Source organism: Tenrec ecaudatus, chromosome 4, assembly GCF_050624435.1.
Source record: "Tenrec ecaudatus isolate mTenEca1 chromosome 4, mTenEca1.hap1, whole genome shotgun sequence".
Taxonomy (NCBI): Eukaryota; Metazoa; Chordata; class Mammalia; order Afrosoricida; family Tenrecidae; genus Tenrec; species Tenrec ecaudatus.
Window position 1 is genome coordinate 136,233,132 of NC_134533.1, and position 23,893 is coordinate 136,257,024.

The window sequence follows — 23,893 nt, forward strand, 5'->3', positions numbered from 1 at the left end:
ATTGAAAGAGCACTAGATTCACCACCAAAATCTGTTTTCTTGGCTTTAAATTCATAAGAAACTCCAACATTATATGATTACATAGCAAAATCCTACACCTTTCTAAGACATTCAATAGGTACTGTTTTAAGGATTCAGTAGATACATAGCCAGGATGAGGTAGCACGGTCATTACTGGTCTCTTTTTGCAGGTTATAAAAAGAGAGAGCCATGAAGAGGTTGTGTAACTTGCTCTTACTCTCAAAACTAATTAGAGATCAAATTCAGACTTGGACTCAGGCCTCTTAACAACAGGTTTAGTACCTTCCTCTCGCCCTGACACAGCCTCAGATTTACCTTCAAGGTCGTGAAAACAAAAGTTAAATCAAAACCAGGGCCTTTCTCACAAGGCCAACCCCAGCATATCTAATATGTCCCTGATGTTAAACTTGACCCCCACCTAGTTTATAACACCTTCCACCCCAGCCAGAGGCTCAGGCATACCCTCTATCCCCCACCCCCATCAGTACACAAAGGACCAGGTGAGGTCACTGCCTGCAGGGCAAAAGGCCTCCAAACTCAGCATTGACTTCTGATATGCTGTACTTTGCTCTGGACTTAACATCTTAATTATATTTTTCAGGAAATAAAGAATCTGCAAGGCCAACTTAAGGTCACATAAGCTTGAGAAAGAGTTTAACAAAACAGATAAAAGAATGCATGATCTAGCCTGGTCTGGGTGTGTGAGAACAATGCTTGCTGACACCACATGGACAAGTGCATTAAAGAATATTTAGTTTTTAATGTAGTCTCAAGTCCTCAATTATCCTTACAATGTATTTAGCTATCCAATAAGAAGAATTATTTAAATAAGTCCTATGGCTAAATTGGATTATCCATGATTCATTAATGAATTTAAATGATGTCTTTCTTTAAATCAAAACCAACCTCCCATCCCCCAAGGCTCTTAGTAGAACTGGTCGCCACAGAGCTTTCAGTGATGGTGACCTTTCAGAAACAGATCTCCAGGACTTTCTTCCCAGGCATCTCTAGTTGAGTTTGAATGGCCAGCCCCTCCAGGAGTAGGTTAAGTACTTATTGATATGACCTTCCAGGTCTTTGGAGCAGGTAAGCAATAATAACCCTCTATCTACAGGAGGAAGGAGATTGTGGTGAGAACACACACATACACAAATCCTTCTGAATATGTTTGAACTATTGAATTGTATGATGTGTTAATTACATCTCAATAAAACTATTAAGATGCAAAAATAAAATGGGTAAGGATACAGGTGGTACTGTGGCGTATACATGGTAAGCAGTGCTACCTACCAGTTCCTATATGGGGGAACGATGAAACTACTGGTTCCTATGAAGATTTAAAGTCTCAGAAACTCAAAGGGAACAGTTCTACTTTGTCCTATAGGGTCGCTATGAGTCAACTCAATGGCACTGGCTATTTTGTTTTTCTTTGATCAAAAAATGTGAGAGTGAATTTATTGATACATTGGTTCATTCACTCACAATCACCCAGTTATTTATCCAGCTGACATTCATTGACTGACCTTGCTGGAAGAACAGAGGCAAAGATGCCTGCCTTTCCCTAAGAAAGAGGGAATGATTCTATGAGATAAACCCAGACACAAAGCTCTAAGGGTGTATAACTTTCTAAAAACTTAGAGAGGCAGTCAGATCAGAACCTGAAATTCCCGTCTTCATCAGTTACATCTTTCAGTCGATAGATCCTTCTCCATCACCTTTACCCTCGTCTTACATGTTGAGCAGGGGAGAGGCTGGGTTCCATGTGAAGTTAATGAAGGGTAAGCTTCAGGCTTTCTCACTTATACTGGCCCAAGATCCTAGAAAGGACTTAGAACCATGCTCTGCTGGCATAGAAATGTTTGGTACAACTAAGATATATTTGTATTATTTTCATTAACGAGGGCACCAGAACAGTGTTATCATCGTTGGCCGATGTGTAGAGTCAGTCCCCAATTCATGGCAACCCCCTGCACAATAGAATGAGGGATCACTTCGGTAATGGACCATTGTGATCCGAAAGGACTTTCGCTGCTTAATTTCTGCTAACACCTGTTTAGCACCATAGCAGCATGACAGCAAGAAGTGGGTGCACCAGAAGCTGGGATGCAAACATGGGTCCCTCACACAGAGGGAAACCCATCACCGAACCAACACTGCTCATAGAAACTTTACATCTGTGCTGTCCAGGCAGTTCTGACTTGAGGCAGCCCAATAGGACTGAACGGAACTGCTCTGGAGTGTTTCCAAGGTGCTACTCTTTATGGAAGCAGACTGACAACTCGTGGTCCCACAGAGAGAACCACACGGTTCTTGAATTGCCAGCCGTTTGGTGAACTGCTGAAGCACCAGTACCTCTTCTGTGTATCCTGGATCAGACTTCCTCCAAATCTGAGTGCGCCTGGAAAGGAATCAATCCAACTCTTTTGCTAGGAGTGTGGAAACAGGAATTGGAACGGTGTTGCTGGATCCTCAGTGTTTTTGAGGAGGCTCACACTGTTGGTGGATGACTGGACCACCACCACCACCACACTCTAACCCAGGGGTCCTCAAACTACAGCCCACGGGCCACTTGCGGCCCAACGAGGACATTTATCCAGCCCACCGGGTGTTTGTGCTCCATTTGGTTTTTACTTCAAAATAAGATGTGTGCAGTGTGCATAGGAACTTGTTCATAGTTTTTTTGTTTAACTATAACCTGGCCCTCCAACGGGTCTGAGGGACAGGGAACTGGCCCCTGTTTACAGAGTTTGAGGACCCCTACAAGTAACCCTACCATCACCCCTTTCCTCTAGAGACAAGGAGACAGAATGAAACCACTCTCAGACTCAGATTGAATTTCTCACCCAGCACAGACCCCGCCTGCTTTATTTTTAGAGTTTGGTAACACACACACACACACACACACACACACACACACACACACTCACTGCTTGGGGACAATAAAGTGAAGAACCCTTCTGAAGTTCAAGTACTCACTTGTCTGGCTGTCATCTTGAGAAGCTCTTAATAACACAGATTCTGTTCTTAGGAGCTAGGATGTAGGTAGCAGTCATCCAGGGACGTTTACTCTGAGACGTTTTTAAGAACTTCTTTGAACTTGAGGCCAGAAGGCCGTAACTGCTGTGGTGGATCACGTGATACCCAGCACCAAAAGAGCGCAAGGCAAATGCTTAGCTCCCTGGAAACTCTTGGTGCTGCTCTTGAGTGTGACAGCCCTGATTAGTGTCCCTCCCTGGCTCTCGCTTCCCTTGAAACAGAATAGGTACCGCTCTGCGGTTGAAATAAGTAGATATGCTTTGTGCAAATTAGCTGTCCTATTGATGTGGTGCATATTACAAGAACCAGGCCACTTGTTTTCATTCAGATCCATGTGCTGTGCTGTGCTGCACTGCACTTCTTATTTAATTTAAAAGTAAATAGGACCTGGGAGTTGCTGAAAGGAGGGGAAATGCCAAGACCAAGTGAGCCCTGAAACCACTGTGGGCTGGGGTGTGGCTGGGGTGTGGCTGGGTGGGCTGGGCTGGGATGTGGCTGGGGTGTGGCTGGGGGCTGGGCTGGGGTGTGGCTGAGGTGTGGCTGCGGGGCTGGGGTGTGGCTGAGGTGTGGCTGGGGGCTAGGCTGGAGAGGAGGAGGCCAGGGAAGCACCCAGCAGGCCGTAGGTGCCAGACATGTCAGGGAACACTGCTTTCCAATTGTGTTGATTCCCACTGCACTTTGAAGACGACACTGGAATCCAGATGTTCCCAATCATATAACAAGAATGAGTTTTGACCAGAAGAATGTGAGCACGGTGTACAGGTATAACAAAGCCATGTCCAGGGACTCACATGGCTATAAAAACAACAGCATGCTCTGTGTCAGGCTTTGCTGGTAAGTTGTTTGTCCCTCCTTTGGCTGTCCACTAGCACTCATTAACATTCAGATAGCTTTCAGCACTGAAGGATTAAGAGAAAGTCATGAATGAAAACTTATATTTAGACCCTTTTTTTCCATGAAACCCCCTCCAATTGTGCAAAGTTGTCAGGATTGTTGGAGTGAGATAGTTAGTTAATTGTGCCAGTCTGGCCAATACACACAAGTGGGGTTAATTGAAGGGTAGAGAGACAAATGGCTCGGTGAGCCTCGCCTTTCTTTTCTCTTGCTCTGTGATCATCGGACCAGTGTGCGGCTGCCTTGCTTGGTCTGTGCCTCAATTACAGGCTACACTACCTGTGGGACGCCTAGCCTGTGGACTGTCATTGTAAATTGAGGTCCCTTTAAGACCACACGATTGAAATTTACATCTCTTGAGCTGGGGACTGACTCTTGGTGACCTTTCTGACAGTTGGTGACCTGCCTTGCTGTTTGCTGCCTGTGCTGCGATAGCCTAGCTCTCTCTACAGAGAACTACCTGGCAGCCCTCAAGACTTGAAGGACTGCTAGTGTCTCACAACTCTCTCACGGGAGTGAGTTGCACTGAGTCATTTGTACTGCTTTATAATTTAACTGTTCATTTCTTGTATTATATATCTATCTGTGTATAATTTAACAGTTCATTTCTTGTGTTATATAGCTATCTTTTTATTTATATATATACACCAGGAGTGCTTCTAGAGAAATAAAATCATAAATATGGGCTTCTTAAATTGGCTCTCTAGCCTGACTAGTCTTAATACTAGTGATGCTACTTCAACATCCCAAAGCATGGATAAGTCTGCTACTCTTCCTTATCCACGGTGTGAAATAGCAAAGTTAATACCTAAAGTAGCACCACCAATAGATGAGGTGCTGGTTAAAGGAGAGGCTCTGAGTGATCGTATGTTTGATATTTTCCAGGAGTTTTGTCAGGATGACAAGTATAGGGAAGCTGGTTGGCTGGTCCTTTTTACAATGGAAAGTGTGATTAAGGAGAGGGGGGTTGGTCTCAGAGCCTCAAAGGTGTGCCTCAGGTACAGACTAACAGATTTGAAAACTTCCATCTGTGCCACAAAGGAGAGCCTTCTCTCCCTAGTAAAAGAGCTGACATTGCTGAGAACCAGGTCCAGAGTCTCATTATGCAAGTGGCTGATTACAACGGCAGCTGAATTGCAGCTCTAGAGCAGTGTCTGAAACCAAAGTAAGGGCATTGATTGGGGAAAGTTGGGACCCTGAAACATGGGATGGGAACATATGGGCTGGTGATACAGAAGAGGAGGATATTATTGAGCCCTTAGAAACAATTGACCCATCCAGTCAATAAATCCATCTCTCCCAGCTGAAAGTATTAATTCACAGTCCACACCTGAGCAGATTAGCCAAACTGTTCAACTTGATGTGCCAGGTGGGGCTGCATCAGTAGCATTACCTGAGGGAGATTCCTTATAAGATGTTGCTGAGACCACCCAGGAAAGACCCACACCACCCATTATTTCCGCTAGACCTGTCACTAAAATTAAGTCTCAGAAAGCTCCTAAAGGTGGGGTTGAGATGATTACCCAAGAAGAAGCACACTATACTCATAAAGATCTGCTTGATTTTCAAATACATACAAGCAGAAGCCTGGGAATATCCCTGGGAATGGTTACTAAGGCTGTGGGATACTGGTGCATGAAATGTAATATTAGACCAGTCTGAGTTTCTGGATATGGGACCCCTAAGCACAGACTCTTCTTTCCATGTCTCTGTGAGACAGGCTAAGAGAGGATCTAATTCTTTATTTGGTTGCTTCAGTGAAGCATGGACTGCCAGATGGCCTAGATTGGACCAACTTGAAGTACCTGACCTACCTTGGTACTTTGTAGGGGAAGGCATCCTAAAGCTTAGAGAAATTGGTATGTTAGAATGAATCTATCAGGATATGCCCATAGACCCCAAAAGGGGGTGTCCTGGGACATACCCTTTACCACAACCATAAGGAACAAGTTTGTGAAGTGGGCCCCAGCATCTCTTAAGACTCCTGTAATTGCTATTTTATGTGCACCAGGATTAACAGTGGACACTGGCCTAAGTGATCTCCAACATTTGCCCACAATGGGGCTGATTGGTCCTCGTGATGGCAGAGGTTACGCATCAGCACAGAATCAAGAGACTGGGTGGGCGTGGTTAAAATAGACAACAAGGTTTTAGTAGTAATCAAAGTAACCTCTCTCGTGTGGGATTATGGCATTGGTTACTTAGCTATGATGTCCCTAGGAATGAAATAGATGAAAAACCTACTAAATATTTACCTGATCTATACAGGTGGAAGAATGGTAGATCAGGTGAACAGCAGAATAGACCGTCACAATCGTTCAATCAGTTCTAAGATCTGAGCCAGTTTACAGACCCACAACCACTTGAATGAGGGGGAGGCCAGGTCCCTTTGAAGGAGGACCCTGCTATATCACCTAAGGTCTACACGGTTAGTCTTTCTTCTAGCCTTCCCCAAAGGGACCTGTGGCCTTTCACAAGAGTGATTGTTCATTGGGGGAAACTTTTTGGGGATTACTAGACACCAGCTCAGAACTGACACTAATTCCAGGAGACCCAAAGTGTTTCCAAGGCCCATTAGTCAGAGTGGGGGCTTATGGAGGTCAATTATCAATGGAGTTTTAGCTCAAGTATGTCTCACTGTGGGCCCAGGGGGCCCCCGGACCCATTCTGTGGTTATTTACTCAGTTTCAGAATGTATCATTGGAATAGACATTCTTAGTAACTGGCATTGTGGATCCCTGAAATGTGGAATAAGGGCTATCATGGTAGGAAAGGCCAAGTGGACACCATTAGAACTGCCATTACCTAGGAAAATAGTGAAACAAAAGCAGGACCGCTTTCCTGGAGGGATTGCGGAGATCAGTGCCACCATCAAAGACCTGAAAGATGCAGGGGTGGTGACTCCTACCACATCCCCATTTAACTCAACTATTTGGTCTGTAAAGAAGACAGATGGATCCTGGAGAATTACAGTGGATTATCGTAAACTTAATCAGGTGGTGACTCCAATTGTAGCTGCCATTCCAGATGTGATTTCATTGCTTGAGAAAATTAATACTTCTCCTGGTACTTGGTATGCAGCTATTGATCAGGCTAATGCCTTCTTCTGAATACCAGTCTAAAAGGACCACCAGAAGCAGTTTGCCTTCACCTGGCAGGGAGAAAAATATACTTTCACAACTCTCCCCCAGGGGTACAACAACTCTTCTGCCCTGTGCCATAATTTAGTCCGGAAGGACCTTGATCACCGGTCTATGCCACAAAATGCCACACTGTTCCTTTATATTGATGACACTATGCTGATTGGACCCACCAAGGAGGATGTATCAAAGACTCTAGATTCATTGGTACAATATCTGCATACAAGAGGTTGGGAAATTAACCCAACAAAGATTCAGGTACCTCTTCAGATTTTGGAGGCAACATATCCCTCACTTGGGTGTTTTACTTCAACCTATTTATCAAGTGACATGAAAAGCCTCCAATTTTGAGTGGGGCCTAGAACAAGAAAAGGCTCTTCAACAGGTTCAGGCTGCTGTGCAAGCTGCTTTGCCAATGGGACCATAAGATCCATCTGACCCGATGGTGCTAGAGGTGTCAGTTGTAGATAAAGATGCAGTGTGCAGTCTTTGACAGACTCTATTGGTGAATCACAGCATAGACCATTCAGAATTTGGAATAAAGTCCTGCCATCCTCTACAGACAACTACACCCCCTTTGAAAAACAACTGTTGGCCTGTTACTGGGTCTTGGTGGAGACTGAACGCCTCACCATTGGTCACTAAGTCACCATGAGGTCTGAACTACCTATCATGAACTGGGTATTGTCTGACCCACAGAGTCATAAAGTTGCACGTGCTCAGCAACACTCCATTGTTAAATGGAAGTGGTATATACGAGATCGGTCCAAAGCTGGACCTGTAGGGATAAGGAAGCTGCATGAAGAAGTGGCCCAAATGCCCACATTCTCCAGTTCTGTCACATTACCTTCTTTCTCCTAGTCTACACTGATGGCCTCCTGGGGAGTTCCTTATGATAATTTAACTGAAGAACAGAAAAGTCATCCTTGGTTTATGGCTGGCTCTGCACGATATGCAGGTGCCACTTGTAAATGGACAGCAGCAGCACTTCGCCCCCTTTCTGGGATCTCCCTAAAGGACAGTGGTGAAGGGAAATCTTCCCAATGGGCAGAACTTCGAGCAGTGCACCTGGCCGTTCAGTTTGCATGTAAGGAAAAATGGCCAGATGTGAAACTGTATATTGATTCATGGGCTGTGGCTAATGGCTTGGCTGGATGGTCAGGGAATTGGAAGGACCATGATTGGAAAATTGGTGACAAGGAGGTGTGGGGAAGAGGTATGTGGATAGACCTCTCTGAATGGGTCAAGAAAGTAAAGGTAATTGTATCTCACGTGAACGCTCACTAAAGGATTACCTCTGAAGAGGAGGACTTTAATAATCAAGTGGATAAGATGACACACGCTGTGGAGACTGGTCCTCCTCTTTCCTCTGCCACTCCTGTTATCGCCCAATGGGCATATAAACAAAGTGGACATGGTGGCAGGGATGGAGGTTATGCATGGGCACAGCAACATCGACTTCCACTCACCAAGGCTGACTTGGCCACTGCCACTTCTGAGTGCCCCATTGGCCAGCAGCAGAAACCCACATTAAGTCCAAAATATGGGACCATTCCTTGGAGAGATCAGCCAGCAACTTGGTGGCAGGTTGATTACACAGGACCACATCTATCATGGAGGGGACAGCGTTTTCTTCTTACTGGAATAGACACCTACTCTGGATATGGATTTGCCTTCCCTGCACGCGATGCTTCTGCCAAAACTACTATTCATGGACTAACAGAATGCCTCATCTTCTGGCATGGCATCCCACATAGCATTGCTTCAGATCAAGAAACTCACTTCATAGCAAATGCAGTGTGGCAATGGGCCCATTCCCATGGAATCCACTGGTCATATCATATTTCTCATCATCCTGAAGCTGTTGGCTTGATAGAATGATGGAATGGGCTCCTAAAGACACAATCATGGTGCCAACTAGGTGGCAACAGCTTGTGGGGCTGGGCCAATGTTCTCCAAGAAGCTGTATACGCTCTAAACCAGCGGTCAATATATGGTGCTGTGTCTCCAATAGCCAGAATTCATGGGTCCAGGAACCAAGGGGTGGAAGCTGGAGTGGCACCACTCACTATTACTCCTAGGGATCCCCTTGCAGCATTTTTGCTTCCTGTCCCAGCAACCCTGTGTTCCTCAGGCCTGGAAGTCCTGGTCCCGAAGAAAGGAACTCTCCCACCTGGAAACACAGCACGGATTCCACTGAACTGGCAGCTGAGAATGCCCCCTGGCCACTTTGGGCTTCTCATGCCTTTGGATCAACAGGTCAGGAAGGATGTCGCTGTACTAAGTGGTGTGATTGATCCTGATTACCACGGAGAAATTGGACAGGTGTTACATAATGGAGGTAAAGAAGAATATGTCTGGAATCCAGGAGATCCCATAGGCCAACTCTTAGTGTTACCACGCCCTATGATTAAAGTAAATCGTAAATTACAGCAACCCAATCCTGACAGGACTTATAATGACCCAGACCCCTCAGGAATGAAGGTCTGGGTCACCCCACCAAGCAAAATACCACAGCCAGCTGAGGTGCTTGCTGAGGTCAAAGGTCATACAGAATGGGTAGTAGTAGAAGGTAGTTAGTTCTACCTATCAATTACACCCATGTGATCAATTGAAAAAGCGAGGTTTGTAATTGTAAGTGTATTTTCTTTTTATGTGCTTCTTGCATATCTTTCCTTTGTTCAGGTATGATATATAAGATACAATCGGACTCAGTGTGTTTTCATTTATATGTATGATAGATGATTGATGCTAAGTATAAGTGTGATTTCATCAATATCCAGAAATTATATAAGTATATATGGCTAAAGAATTGTATATAGGTGCCAGGTTGGCAAGGGGTGGTTTGAGACAGTTAGTTTATTGTGCCAGTCTGGCCAATACACACAAGTGGGGTTAATTGAAGGGTGGAGAGATAAATGGCTCGGTGAGCCTCGCCTTTCTTTTCTCTCGCTCTGTGATCATCGGACCAGTGTGCGGCTGCCTTGCTTGGTCTGTGCCTCTATTACAGGCTACCCTACCTGTGGGACGCCTAGCCTGTGGACTGTCATTGTAAATTGAGGTCCCTTTAAGACCACACGATTGAAATTTACATCTCTTGAGCTGGGGACTGACTCTTGGTGACCTGGCTGACAGTTGGTGACCTGCCTTGCTGTTTGCTGCCTGTGCTGTGATAGCCTAGCTCTCTCTACAGAGGACTACCTGGCAGCCCTCAAGACTTGAAGGACTGCTAGTGTCTCACAACTCTCTCACGGGAGTGAGTTGCACTGAGTCATTTGTACTGCTTTATAATTTAACTGTTCATTTCTTGTATTATATATCTATCTGTATATAATTTAACAGTTCGTTCCTTGTGTTATATATCTAACTATCTTTATAAATATTTATATATAAAATTATCAGCAATTTGATTTTATCTCTCTAGAGAACCCTGTCTAATACATGGAGTTATGAGACACTTGTGTTCTGCTGCTCCCAGACGGTTGGTGTTTTATGGAAAAATCGATGGAGAATCACTGCCAGTGTGGGAGGCTACCTCCCCCAGTGCCTTTTGGTGATGTATCCATCAGGTATTGGTCAGAAGCCAATTAAAGGCTTTGGCCCCAAGTAGCCTGGTCCAGCTGCTATGCCACAAACATCCAGGAAAGCATCCAGGAGGGAATCTGTGAAAGTGAAGAGCAGAGGTCATTGTGTAGTGAGTGACAATGGGAATGTGTGTGTATGGCAATGCAGGCTAGGAGAACTCCACTAGGCTTCCAGACTGTTTCCACAACCATTACCAGCCACCATGTTAAAGACACTGGTTCATGCTCTGCATAGGTCCTTGAGTCTGGCAGGTTTGGAATCACTTAGGAGTTGGTTAAAAAGTCAGAGTTCAAATCTGCAATTTAACATGATCCCCAGATTATCTGCATCTACATTGAAGTTCCCTATTTTGCCCAATTTCCCAGCTCTCCATTCAAGCTGTCCCCCATCTGGGATCTTTCCACATCCACCCATCGCCATTCTCCTACTTTTAGATCCATGGCTCGATTCCTTACCTCTCAACTGAGGCGTCCCTTTCTCCCTCTCTTCGGTTTCCATCACATGCAGTACTCCTGTCACGACTTTCCATTTGCTGACCTGTACCCAGTCTGGACTGGGAGCTTTGTGAGAGCAAATAGTTGTCTGTGTGGGTCATTCTATAAATCAGCACCCACCTTGCACTACATGAAACACAGTAGATAGATACTCCACAAATCCTTGGTGACCAAATAGGTGCATGAGTGAATGGCACTGTTTACCAAACCAGAATTTTCCATTTCACTCAAAGAGCTACCCATTCCTAAAATAGGTGTCTAGGCCTTCCTTATTCAGACTGGCCCCGCAAGCAATTCACATTTTTTTTTAAATTTATGCACTTCTAGCCAAAACAAAAACCTTCTTCTGAGTAATGGCAATAAAAACCATAGTTTTACTTTCTCAAAAGTATATTCAGATTGAGGATTTTCTTTTTAATCTTAACTAACTTTGTGTTTGGAGACGCTTTTATTTCCCCAATTTAAATTCTTAGATCTAATGAATAACCCTGGGACTTTTAAGTGATTCAAACCAAGAGCCAGACTAACCTCATCTTCAAAGCTTACAACAAAGGATTTCTTAAAAATCATATACAAAGCTTATTTGAGAATCTGAGCCCCTCAAAGCAACCACATTCTTCCTTTTCTTCACTCTTTATTGGTTCGTGAGAATTATTCAATCCATGGAGGAATACCATTATCTTCTCATTCCATGAACTTTTTGAAGTTCCCTTGTATTTATAGACAGCCTGCATGACATCATCACATGAGCCAAAGCAGAGTCGATGAACTGTGGGGCAGCCTTTCTCCAGGTCCACCTTTTCTTAGTCCCTTTACAGAGTGCTTGTGACCTATCACTTCCCAAAATACACCTCGCTCCTGCCTGGACATAGCTTGTGCAAATTAATTAGGCCACTGTGTCTTTGTCATCAGTATAAGCCAAGGCCACTAACCAGCTACTGGAACAGAGGTTCAGAATGGTTTCTCCTCCATCGGAGATGAGCTTCCACCAAGCCCCATCTCTGTGGTGTGGTATCCACCGTGCCCAGGGCTAGGCATTCGTGAGCAAAATGAAATATAGATCTTCCAGGGGCTTCTCTTGGGACAGAACTGATCAGCTGATGCAAGCAATGAGTCCTGGAAGTGTTTTGAGCATCAAGCAGTCACAGGACAAAGTCACCTGAGACCATGCGTAGCCCGGAGCAGCACTGCTGTAAAGAAGCAGGCTAGCTCAGTAGCCGCTGTGAACTGCAGATCACATTAAGTACCTAGTTTAGACTGCTGAGAACAGTGTATGTGATTATGATTCATTCAGAATGTTTAAGTAACAGCTTAGAATTGTGGCCAACCCCACAGTTGGGCCCTGCTATGATTAGGTCAATACATTCTCATTCCTCATTGAACTCCAAAATAAATGCACAATGAAAATGACTAGTTCTTGTGTTTCTTAAGCATCAAATTAGGTTTTGATATTTAGCATTCCACGATATTTTCTACGTAGAAACTGCTTGTTTTGGACAAGGGAATTCACCTCAGATTCTTTACAATTAACCTTCTCTAGGGTCACCATGGGCCACAGCATTGACTTGATGGCAATTAGTGAGAAAGCGCAGCTTCCAAGATGGGATTAGTAATACTGACCTTAGATGGTCAGTGTAGAAAACTGAACTGGAAAATGCATGTAAGCAACCTGGCCCAGGGTCTTCCTCTTGTGAGAGGCTCACCAAATGATCGGATGTCCTTCCCTTTCTTCACCCACCACGGTAGTGCTGCCACAGAGACAAGGCTGCCTTTGGGAAACGCGCCTGTCGGAGTGTCCATTTTATTTCCACGAGGAGGTGCTAAGTCACTGAGCAGCACAGCAGATACACCTATGAGCATGTCATCCCCACTAAAGACAAAGACCCAGAGCTCCCTCTTCCTGCCCTTCGTTTCAGGGGAGTTACTGATCTCCTACTCTTGGTTTCAGCAGTAACTTACTCCTACCATGAATCCATGGATCAAGGTGCCTGTTTCACGATGGAAATTTATGAAGGCTCCCTTTAAGACAAGGTAGCACATATAAAATATCACAGTCGGCTGAGATATTGTATTTATTAAGAAGAAAAAGCCGGCATGATTTATAGACAGCCATGAAATCCAGTTAGTATTGAGCCAGTTCCAATTTATGGATACTCCATGTATGTCAGGGTAGGACTGTGTTCCAGAAGGTTTGAATGCCTGTTTTTTCAGAACTGGACTGCCAAGCCTTTCTTCTGAGTCACCTCTGGGTAAACTTGAACCTTTAACTTTCCAGTTAGCAGTCATAGGTGTTAACCCTGCACATCACTTGGAGGTGCTCCAGATAATCAGTGAAAAAGAGGAAGGCCCTCAATCAGCTGGATTGACTCAGTGGCTGCAACAATGAGCGCAACCATAGTTCAAATGTGAGGATGGTGCAGCACTGGGCAGTGTCTCATTCTTTGTGCACAGGGCTGCTGTGAGTTGATCCAACTTGACACCACCTAACAACAACATGGTTGTCTGGTACAGCAGTGCTTAAAGCGCTCAGCTGCTGACCAAAACATCTGTGGTTCCAGCCCCAAACATAATGTCCTTCTCTAGGCACTGGTCTCTCCTGACAACGTGTGCAAAGTATGTGAGACGAACTTTTGCCATCCTTGCCTCTAAGGAGCTTTCAGGTTGCACTTCTTCGAAGACAGATTTGTTTGTTCTTTCAGCATCCATAATACTTTCAATATCCTTCATAGACAACCACACACCAACCTAGATAGTGATGTGCATTCAACAGGGCACATCAGCCCAGCCCCTGGGAAGCACGGAGTAACAAAAAGAAACAATCCAGGAAACCTGACATCTCTCGCTGAGTCAGAGAAGGATAAAGGAAAAGAAATAATTTTCTAATTTAATTTGTCAACTTTCCTTATACACTGAGGTCTTCCAAAAGGTCCAGAGTATCACCATTAGGATATCTGACTGACAGCTTTAACCAACTTAACCTGTCCATTGAGGCAAATAAAGAGACTACTTTATTTCCCTCTTGTCTGCCTCAATTTACTTACTAATTACCTGCTGGCTTTGGCAATGAGCAGACTGCCTTAGGAAGCTATCAACGCTATCAAACTATCAACTATCAACACAAGCAGACCACGTTAAAAATAAATAAAACCTGTCTGTGCCTGGCACAAATCCTGCTAATTCTGCCCTCAGGTCCTTAGGATGGAGTGTAAAAGAAGTCAGTAGATTGACTTGGGCGAGTTACAGGTGCAAATGAGCAAACGGCAGTTACGTATTAAAATGGCTTGTGCTAAATTTCCCTAGGACCAGAAGTTATTTAGAAATGTTCATTTTTGTCATGGATATGTTTCAGAGACTCTAATGCAGTTTTGGGGGCAGCTCCACCTCCCTACCACTGACTCTGCTAGCAAATAATTCCCCAAAGGACCAAGAATTCTTAGAGCAAACATGAATCTACAACTGGGAGATAGAGAGAGACCAGGGAATGTGCCCCACCTCGGAATGACAGCTTCCTCCTCTTCCCCACTCCACCATTTGCAGGAAGCTGGCTCAGTTACCACCCATCTTCCTAGAGGATCCAAAAGAAAATCTCTGGGTACTTTCTTAGAGCTGATGTCAAACTGCATAAGCAAAGGTTCACAAGCCTTTTAAAACCACGCCCTCAGGCAACAGTGTGTGCTATCATTCCTCAACAAAGTTTCCCCATTGGGTTCTTCCTGGCACAGTGCTCATGGCAGTTGCCTAAGGAAATGGAATTTTTGACTGGAAAATGAAAAACAAATCTATTTAGATTCGGGTAGGAGGGACAGAAAGCATTTGAGAGGAAAGACTCCCAGCACAGTGAGGGTTTCGAGCGTCCATAGTGCAGGAGCAAAGGGCAGTGAGGAAGGAGGGTAGAGGAGGTCAGGGAGGCATAAGCAAAATGCCCTTTAGAAAGACTGCCCAGAATTGATCTAGTACCGAACAAAGGGTTAAGTTTTCCTTTAAAACCGTAAATGTTTTGAAGGGGAAATGCATGTGGACCACACACCAGGGATGTGAACCTTGCTACCCTGTAGGGTACATTGGAAAGTGAATTATTGCAGATGCAAAACTACTACAGGTAGTAATAAATAGAAATGTATTCCGTCATATTTTAGGAAGCTGGACATCTGAAGCATCATCTCTAGGGAAAACTTTCTCTCTCAGATTTGGAAGAAGGTCCTGTGTCTTTTCAACATCTGTGGACCTCAAATCCCTTGGAGGGTGAAGATTTTCATGTGTCTTGGCAGCAATCTTACCTTGGTCTAGGAGGTTCCCACCTCAGGGGCCCTGAATCCAAAGGGCACACACAAACACTGGCTCTTCTTTCGTGGTGGTAGTGGGATTGTCTAATATCTGCTCATGTGTCTCTTCTTTAATCTCTTGTAAAATGGAAGGTGTTGCAGACCACACCCCTGGAAATCTTCCCTTACAACAGATGGGGGCTGTGACCTGATTAAGGGTATTGGATCCCACAGTAATCTCTTTACCACTGATTGACTACAACTGATCACACTAGATCACATCATGGAGGATGATTACATAATACTGAGAATAATGGCCCAACTAATTTGCACATGTTTTGAGGGGTTACAGTTCCATCCATAAAACTGTGACCCCTATTTCCTTATCTGTTGGAAACTCAAATGTCTGTTATTCTATAGAGGGATGTAGGGTGGATAGATGTAAAGAGCCTTAGGATGGGCCGGGCCAAGCTTCTATAACACCGTTTTTAAAAGGGTTGTCAGTTGTCATCACGTTGACTTAAACTCATAGCAACCATCTGTGCATCAGAATAGAACTGTGCTCCATAGGGTTTACAATGCAGTGACCTGGCTGATTGCCAGGTTTACAGTGCAGTGACCTGGCTGATTGTCAGGTTTATAGTGTAGTGACCTGGCTGATTGCCAGGCCTGTCCTCCAAGATGACTTTGGGTGGATCTGAACCACCAATCTTTGACCTAATATTCAAATGTCTAACCATTTGCACTACCCAAAAAGCAAATAGACAAACTCACTGCTATGAAATTCCTAATCATAGCAACCCAGGACAGGGTAGAATTGCCTCTTTTGGAAACCAAGAATATAACTCTTTCTTAAATAACCATTTTATTGGCATTTAATCCTCATCACACAATTCAGTAGTTCAATCATATCAAGAAGTGTTGTACAATCATTACCACATCAGTTTTAGAACACCGCCAACACCACCCTGCCCCATGGTTAAATCACTTTTAAAATGAGTTGTGTAATCACCATCAGTTCTAGTGCTCTCCCCCGCTCCCATAAACAGTGTTTGCTCCTCAAAACCCCTCACCCTCCCTATTCCCACAGAATCCCCATCTCCCCTATAAACAGTTGCATCAGTTCTTATCTCTATACATGTCCTCCTTCTGTGCTTCACAAACTGGAAATCATAGTAGAAACAATAAAAACAAAAATAAAAAAGTGGTAAGCATAAAATAATAATAACACAAAGATAACATACAAATAATGAGTAAAAAGGAAAAGACCACCATGAGTATTTAAAACACCAGGGAGGGAAATTTTGTCATAGAACAAGCAAGAAATACTTCCACCTAGAACAATTTCAGGTTGGGTCAAGAGGAAGGTCAACTGACCAAGTATCCCGTTCAATCCAGTATAAACACAATTACAATGATCTCTATCTGATAGTAAAGCTGCTCAAGACCCTTGTCTGTGGCTAGAGGGGATCTGCTAGTAGTTTAATAGGACTAGATACTCTGCAGATGGGTGTTGGGCTCTCACTGTTCTCCATAGCCTTCTACAAATAGGGGGTTTTGAGGGCTCTGACACTTTTCCCTTTGTCATATTTGAATTTTGTTATTCGTGTCTTTGGATCATACAAGCTGGTGTGCTTCTTTCACGTGGACCTAGTTGACTCCTCACCTAGGGGTGCTTGTTTTCCTACAAACCTTTAAGACCCCAGACACTATTCTGACTGAGAGTTGGGCACCATCTGCCTTCTTCACTACACTTTGCTATAGCACCCTAATCTTCATCGATCACTACTCGAGGGTGAGTATGGAGCAGGGCCATGTTATCAGAACTAACTGTTGTTGGATTGGGGCTAGAGTTAAGTGAGGGCCCAGAATCCATCTGCTTGTCCCTGGGACAAGATTTACTTTAGCCATCATACTATGGCAAATTGAGAGCCCCATAAGATGAATTACCTTACCAACTGCAACAAACCAACTAGAAGACAACAAAAGACAAACACAGAAACAAAAACAAGCAAAAGCCCATAGAAACAGAAAAGGAAAACATTGTCAATCATCCCCCTCAGGTATAAGGCAATTTCACTGGTACGATTTTCCTAAAATGACACATCACTCTGGAGACTGTAGAGATGAGGATTCTATGCCAATACGGTTCCACAGTGAGCCAAAACCCATGAGTTGTTGCTCCATACATTCTCATCTTCCATTGGATTGAACTCTGTTAACCCTAAGCATGGGGATTGATGCCAGGGGATTGGTGTCAGGGGATCAATCCTTCCAAGTTCAAATTCTTCCTGGATCAATTCTCCCAAGTTCAAATCCCTGCCCAACAGATCAAGACCTGACTTGTCACTGTGAGGAGAGCATCAAGGTACTAAATATATGGTGAGTCTGGGTCCCTCTTCATTGTACTCCCACCAAACTGGGGGTTTCCCCTAAGGTCCAATGACCACCACTTGCATAGGTCTGGGGGGGCCACTCTGTGCTTCCCGTCACAACCTAGTACCTCAATCCTCAGCCCAAGAGTGGAAGCACCTTTGAGGCAGGGCTCAGTTCATTCTGCTTGGCCTCAATGTTAAGTTCTTCAGGTGTAGCCCCTGGGTTATGCCATGCTGCTGGAAGGTCAGTGTCCAAAGTCATCATGGTGTTTAGTCCATGGCATGTTTCACTGAGGGTTGGGTAGAACATGTCCATAGTGTCTACCCAGGAACATAAAATCTGGACCATTGTCCCCATAGGTTCCCTACAATTATTGTTTGGCATCCCTTCCCCATGTGAGGTGACTTCTCCCCATCGTCACCAACAAAACTATGTGTCTCCACTGAAATGCAGATGCTCCTCTCCATTGGTCTTGGCTTGATTTTCTGGCAAGATGCGTCTTCCATTGCTGTGAGGGGCATTCATTTGTCTCAGCCTTGTCTCAGTGTTGCATGGCCTCAAGTGGATGGCCTTCTTTCATATCCCCTTCCTGGAGGAGTGACCCCAGACAATGTGAGGTCTCCTCCTTCATGATGATTCTTGTGAGGCGTGTAAGATGGATATGATGTCAGTCTAAGATTTGTTTCATTGGTGTTCCTCCTGATAGAAGCGGACTCATACAATGATTGTCATTTATGATTGACTTGCTTCACTCAGCACACTTGCTTCTAGGTCCTTCATGTCATGCGGTGTTTCCGGCTTTCAGCACTGTCTTATAGGGATATACAGTATTCCATTGTGTGCATGTGCCAGAGTTTCTTTATCCATTCTTCTACCCTTGGGCATTTGGGCTGCTTCCAGTTTCTTGCTAGTATGAACTGTGCTCCTGTGAACATGGAACACATACCTTCACTTGTGATGTGCTTCCTATTTCCTCAGGGTACATACCTAATAGTGGTATTGCTGGAATTTCAATTGCCAGTTGCTTTAAGTGTCTCCATATCGTTATTCCCAGTGGCTATATGTATGAGGAGGTACCCCACCACACCAAGAAAAAAAGGGGGGGAAATGCTCTTCTGGGTGGAGCTTTTTTAGTATGCATTTTTCCCTTTAAGAGCGTTCCCAACAACTCTCTGATTTAGTGCACCCAGTGGCATTGCCTGGGAAGGTTCTCTCTGGTCACAGGGATTTTTTTCATAAAAGCAGTTTCACTGGAACCTTGTTTTTTTTTGTGATGGCCAATTTAAGAGAGCAGCTTGTGGCTGTGAAATTTTGTTCCTGCTCAAGAAAAATGCCACAGAAGCTGTTGTGATGTTGAACATAGCTTACACGGACAGAACTATGGGAAAAACTCAAGTGTATCAGTGGTTCTCTCATTTCAAGGCAGGTGAAATGTTGATTGATGGCAAACCTTCTTCTGGAAGTCTGTCAACTTGCGAAATGGACAAAACTGTCAACAAAATTGGTGCATTTGTGCTCAAAGATTGATGACATATCATTGAGAAGATAGCGAAGTTATTTGGACTATCTTGGAGCTCGGTTCAGCAAATTTTAATGGAAGATTTGGGAATGAGAAGGGTCCCTGCAAAATGTGTGCCTCGGGTCCTGACTGACCAGCAAAAAGAGTGTCAAGTGGAAACATGCCGTGCTTTGAAAGAACAACTCCAAAGCCACCCAGACATTAACCCCCCCGCCCCGGGTCATTACTGGTGACAAGACATAGTGCTGTCTTACAACCCTGAAAGCAAACAGCAATCAAGCCAGTGGAAGACACCATTGTCACCTTGCCCCACAAAAAGCTCCTCAAATAGAATCAAAGATCAAGACAATGCTCATTTGTTTTTATGATGTGACAGGGATAGTGCATTTGAAGTTCACTCCACAGGTTATGCTGTTAATCAAGTTTCTATTTGGAAGTTCTGAAAAGATTGCACCACAGTCTGCTACAAAAAAGGCCTGATTTGTGGCAGAGGAGGGAACGGTTTTGCCACCATGACAATGTACCTGCTCACACAACCATCGCAGTGTGCCAGTTTTGGGCAACAGCATGCCTCTGTTGCTCCATGCACCTTATTCACCTGACCTCCATGCAACTTCTTTTTGTTTCTGAAAATGAAGAGAGGTGTGAAAGGACAGCAATTTGAGGACATAGAAGAAGAGAAGGAAAAATGAAAGAGGTGCTGTGAGCCATCTAAACAGATGAGTTTGAAAAATGTTTCCAAGAATGGAATCGCAGATTTGACAAATGTATTCAGTGTAACGGAGAGCACTTTAAAGGTGATAAGCTTTTTAAAAAAAAAATTAAATACATAGCTTTGGGAAAAAAATCATTTTTTGTTTGTTTGAGATTTTTGAGGGGGTATGCCTCAAATATACAACCAACAGTGTATATGAGGTCCACTCTCTTCATAGCCTCCCCAGAATTTGGTATTTTTCAATTGAGCCAGCATTGTGGATGCAAAGTCATATCCCATTGTGTTTTTAATGTACATCTCCCTGATGGCTACCGATTGTGAGCATCATTTTTATATATTTGTTAGTCATTTGTATTTCCTTTTGGTGAAAATGTCTGCTCATATCTTTTTCTCATTTCTTAATTGGGTCTCTTTTTATTTTCTTATTGAGCTGTTGTAGAGTTCTCTGTATTAGCCCTTTGTCTAATGTGTCATTGCTAAAAATTTGTTCCCAATCTCAGAGCTCTCATTTCACTCTCCTGATGAAGTCCTTTGATGTGCATGAGTGATGTCATTTTAGTATGTCCCAATCACCTATCTTATCTTCTGCTCTGTGTGCTTACTCTGTTATACTTGGTAGTCTATGTATGCCCTGCAATAGGGCCCTTAAATTTGTTCCAACCTTCTCATTGATGATCCTGAGAGCTTTGGGGTTTACATTTAGGTCTTTAATCTATCTTAAGTTGCTTTTTGTGCATGGGGAGTGATATGGGTCTTGTATCATGTTAAAGAGGCTGACTTTCTCCCATTGGGTATTTCTAGTTCCATTGTTAGAGATTAACTGTCTGTAAGCTAATGCATTTATGTTTGGGTTTTCTGTTCTGATCCATTGGCCAATGTATATTTTGTTATACCAGTACCAGGCTGTTTTGACTACTCTGACTATGTAGTAGGTCTATAGGTCTATAGGGCAGGCAGTGCTAGGCCTCCTGCTTGGTTCTTCTTTGTAAGAAGCTTTTTGCCAATCTTAGGTCTTTTGCCTACCCATATGAAATTGGTAATTAGTTTGCTCTTTTCTTTAAAGAATTTATTTGGGACTGGAATTGAAATTGCACTGTATCTGTAGATTGTTATAGGCAGTATTGTCATTTTCAAGATATTAAGTCTGCCTGTCCATGAACATGAGATATTCTTCCATTTATATAGGTCCTTTTAATTATCTTGGGGTAATGTTCCGTAGTTTTCTTTGTTTGTGTGGTTACTATACATGGTATTGCTTTCTTAATGCCCTTTTCATGGTTCTCTTCACTGGCATACAGGAATCTGATTGATTTCTGATTATTAACTTTGTATCCTACTACCATGCCAAATTCCTTGATCATTGACAAGGCTTTTTATGGAAACTCTGGGGTTTTCTATATATAGAATCATGACATCTAAGGATAAGGAGGGTTTCAGTTCTTCTTTACCTATTTGTATTTCTTTGATGTCTTTTCATTATCTGACGGCTCTAGGTAAAACTTCCAGTTCGATATTGAATAAGAGTGGTGATAGGGGACCTGGTACGTGTGTTCAGTAGGAAGGTTTCTAGCTTTTCCCCATTGAGCATGATGTTGGCTGTTGGGTTCTCGTTTATGGCTTTTATTATGTTGAGCAATTTCCCTTCTATTCCTATTTTGCTGAGTGTTTTTAATGGAATTGGGTTTTGAATATCGTCAGATGCCTTTTCAGCATCTTTGATATGAGCATGTGTCTTTTATTTCTTACCTTACTTATGTGGCGTATTACATTGATGTTTTCTTGAATATTAAACCATCCCTGAATACCTGGAATGAATCCCACTTTCTTTGCCTGGATTGGTTATTAGTGGTATGCTGGCTTAATAGAATGAATTGGGAGTTTGTTGTCTTTTTCTATGTTCTGGAAGAGTTTGTGTAGTGTTGGTGTCAGATTTTCTTTGAATATTTGGTAGGAATATCCTGTGAAACTGTCTTGTCCTGGGCTCTATTTGGTTGGTAGTTTCTTAATGGCCTGCTCTATTTCTTCTTTTGTTATGGGTCTGGAAACACAGAGAATCCAGGACAGATAAACCCCTCAGGACCAATAATGAGAGTAGCAATATCAGGAGGGTTAGGGGAAGGTGGGGAAGAAAGGGGAACCTATCACAAGGATCTACATATAACCCCCCCTCCCTGAGTGATGGACAACAGAAAGGTGGGTGAAAGGAGATGTCAGAAAGTGTAAGACATGACAAAATAATAATAATTTATAAATTATCAAGGGTTTGTGAGGAAGGGAGGACAGAGAGGGAGAGGAAAAATGAGGAGCTGATACCAAGAGCTCAAGTCGAAAGCAAATGTTTTGAGAATGATGATGGCAACAAATGTACAAATGTGCTTGACACAATGGATGGATGGATGGATTGTGATAAGAGTTGTATGAGCCCCCAATAAAATGATTTTAAAAAGGAAATCCTGCACTGTGGGGTGTCCACTGAGGGTCTTCTGGTCTAGGCAGAGAGCAAAAGGAATTTGTATTTTTATCCGACCCGTTCTGTCAGGTCCCTTAGAACTACATTTCTCTTGCTCCATTGAACCTCGCCCACAACTAGCTCTTCGGTAGCCCTGGGAATCTGCATTTAGCTGCCCAGAAAGCCCCCGTCCCCTAACTCCACATATAGAGACTACTCCAACGCTGCAATCACCCTAGAGAACACCAAGAGTGGCCCAAAAATGCCCGGTCACCCCTCACCTTGCCTCCCACCATGCTTGCCTCTGGTCCCCAATACTCTTTATGGAAGTAGAAAGCCCAATTTTTCACCTATAGAGTGGCTGCTGGTTTTGAACTTCAGACCCTTCAGTTAGCAGCCCAATGAGTAACTCTACTCTGCCAGTGCAGCCCCCAGGGACTCAAAAAACAAAATCAAGCACAACAACAAAGAACTACAGCATATAATCCCCCAAAGATTAGCGGTTTAATCAGTGTAGTCATTTCTATTTGGCTCATGACACAGGAGAGGTGTGATATTAAGTATGAACATGAAAGGGCCAGGGTTGTGTCATAGCCTCCAGATGAGGAGTCAGATCTAGCCAGTCTCCTTCTTTTGGTGGTTTTATAGTCTCCCAAAACACAGACTCAAGAAGCCTGGTGCCTAAAATAGCTGAATCAGCATCATGTGGGCATTTGTTGGAAATGCAAGTTCTCAGACCCCATTCCTGACTCAGACTCTGAGAGTGCAGGACGAAGAACCTGAGTTGGAACAAGTTCTCCCGGTGATTCTGAAATATCTGTAGTGTGAGAACCATAGCTCATGGTTTACATCTAGCTGGCTGAAGGGGAAAGGGACAGTAAGGCAAGAGAGTAGGAATGGTCCTCCTTAAAAGCCTGGGTCCTGAGTGACACATAACATTCCTGTTCTTGTCTCACAGGTAAGAGCCCGTCATGTGCCCATATGTAGCTGCAAGAGGTGCTAAAAAAAAGTGTGCTTGCTACAGTTGTAGCAGCATGCCATGGAGAGCTCTCTATTGTAGGAACATCTTCACCATTTCTAATATTGTTTCCATGCAGAAGAACTCCTGGGTCTAGACCAAGGTCTCTCAACCATGTAACTCTTGACATTTAGAGACAACCAGATAATTCTTTGTTGAAGAAACGGGACTGCAGGATATTTGTGCATGATAGGAGGCTCAGCCGAACATCCGGCCTCTCTGCTCACTAGATGACAGTAGCACTCTCCATGCGGTGACAACCAAAAACATTGCCTAGTGCCCCAAGCCAAGGAGTGGGGAAGGCAGGGGATTACCCCATTTGAGAGCCACTGGTCTGAACACATAACTTAGAAATTCCCATTTCCAGAGTAATCGGAATGTATT

At 43.8% G+C, this 23,893-nt stretch overlaps 1 protein-coding gene across 1 annotated transcript in view; it reads left to right on the forward strand.

The window, feature by feature from the left end:
• The window catches only part of SLC9A9 (solute carrier family 9 member A9), an 826,675-nt gene that overhangs the window by 505,273 nt on the left and 297,509 nt on the right, over window positions 1-23,893 (forward strand). The window lies entirely within an intron of this gene.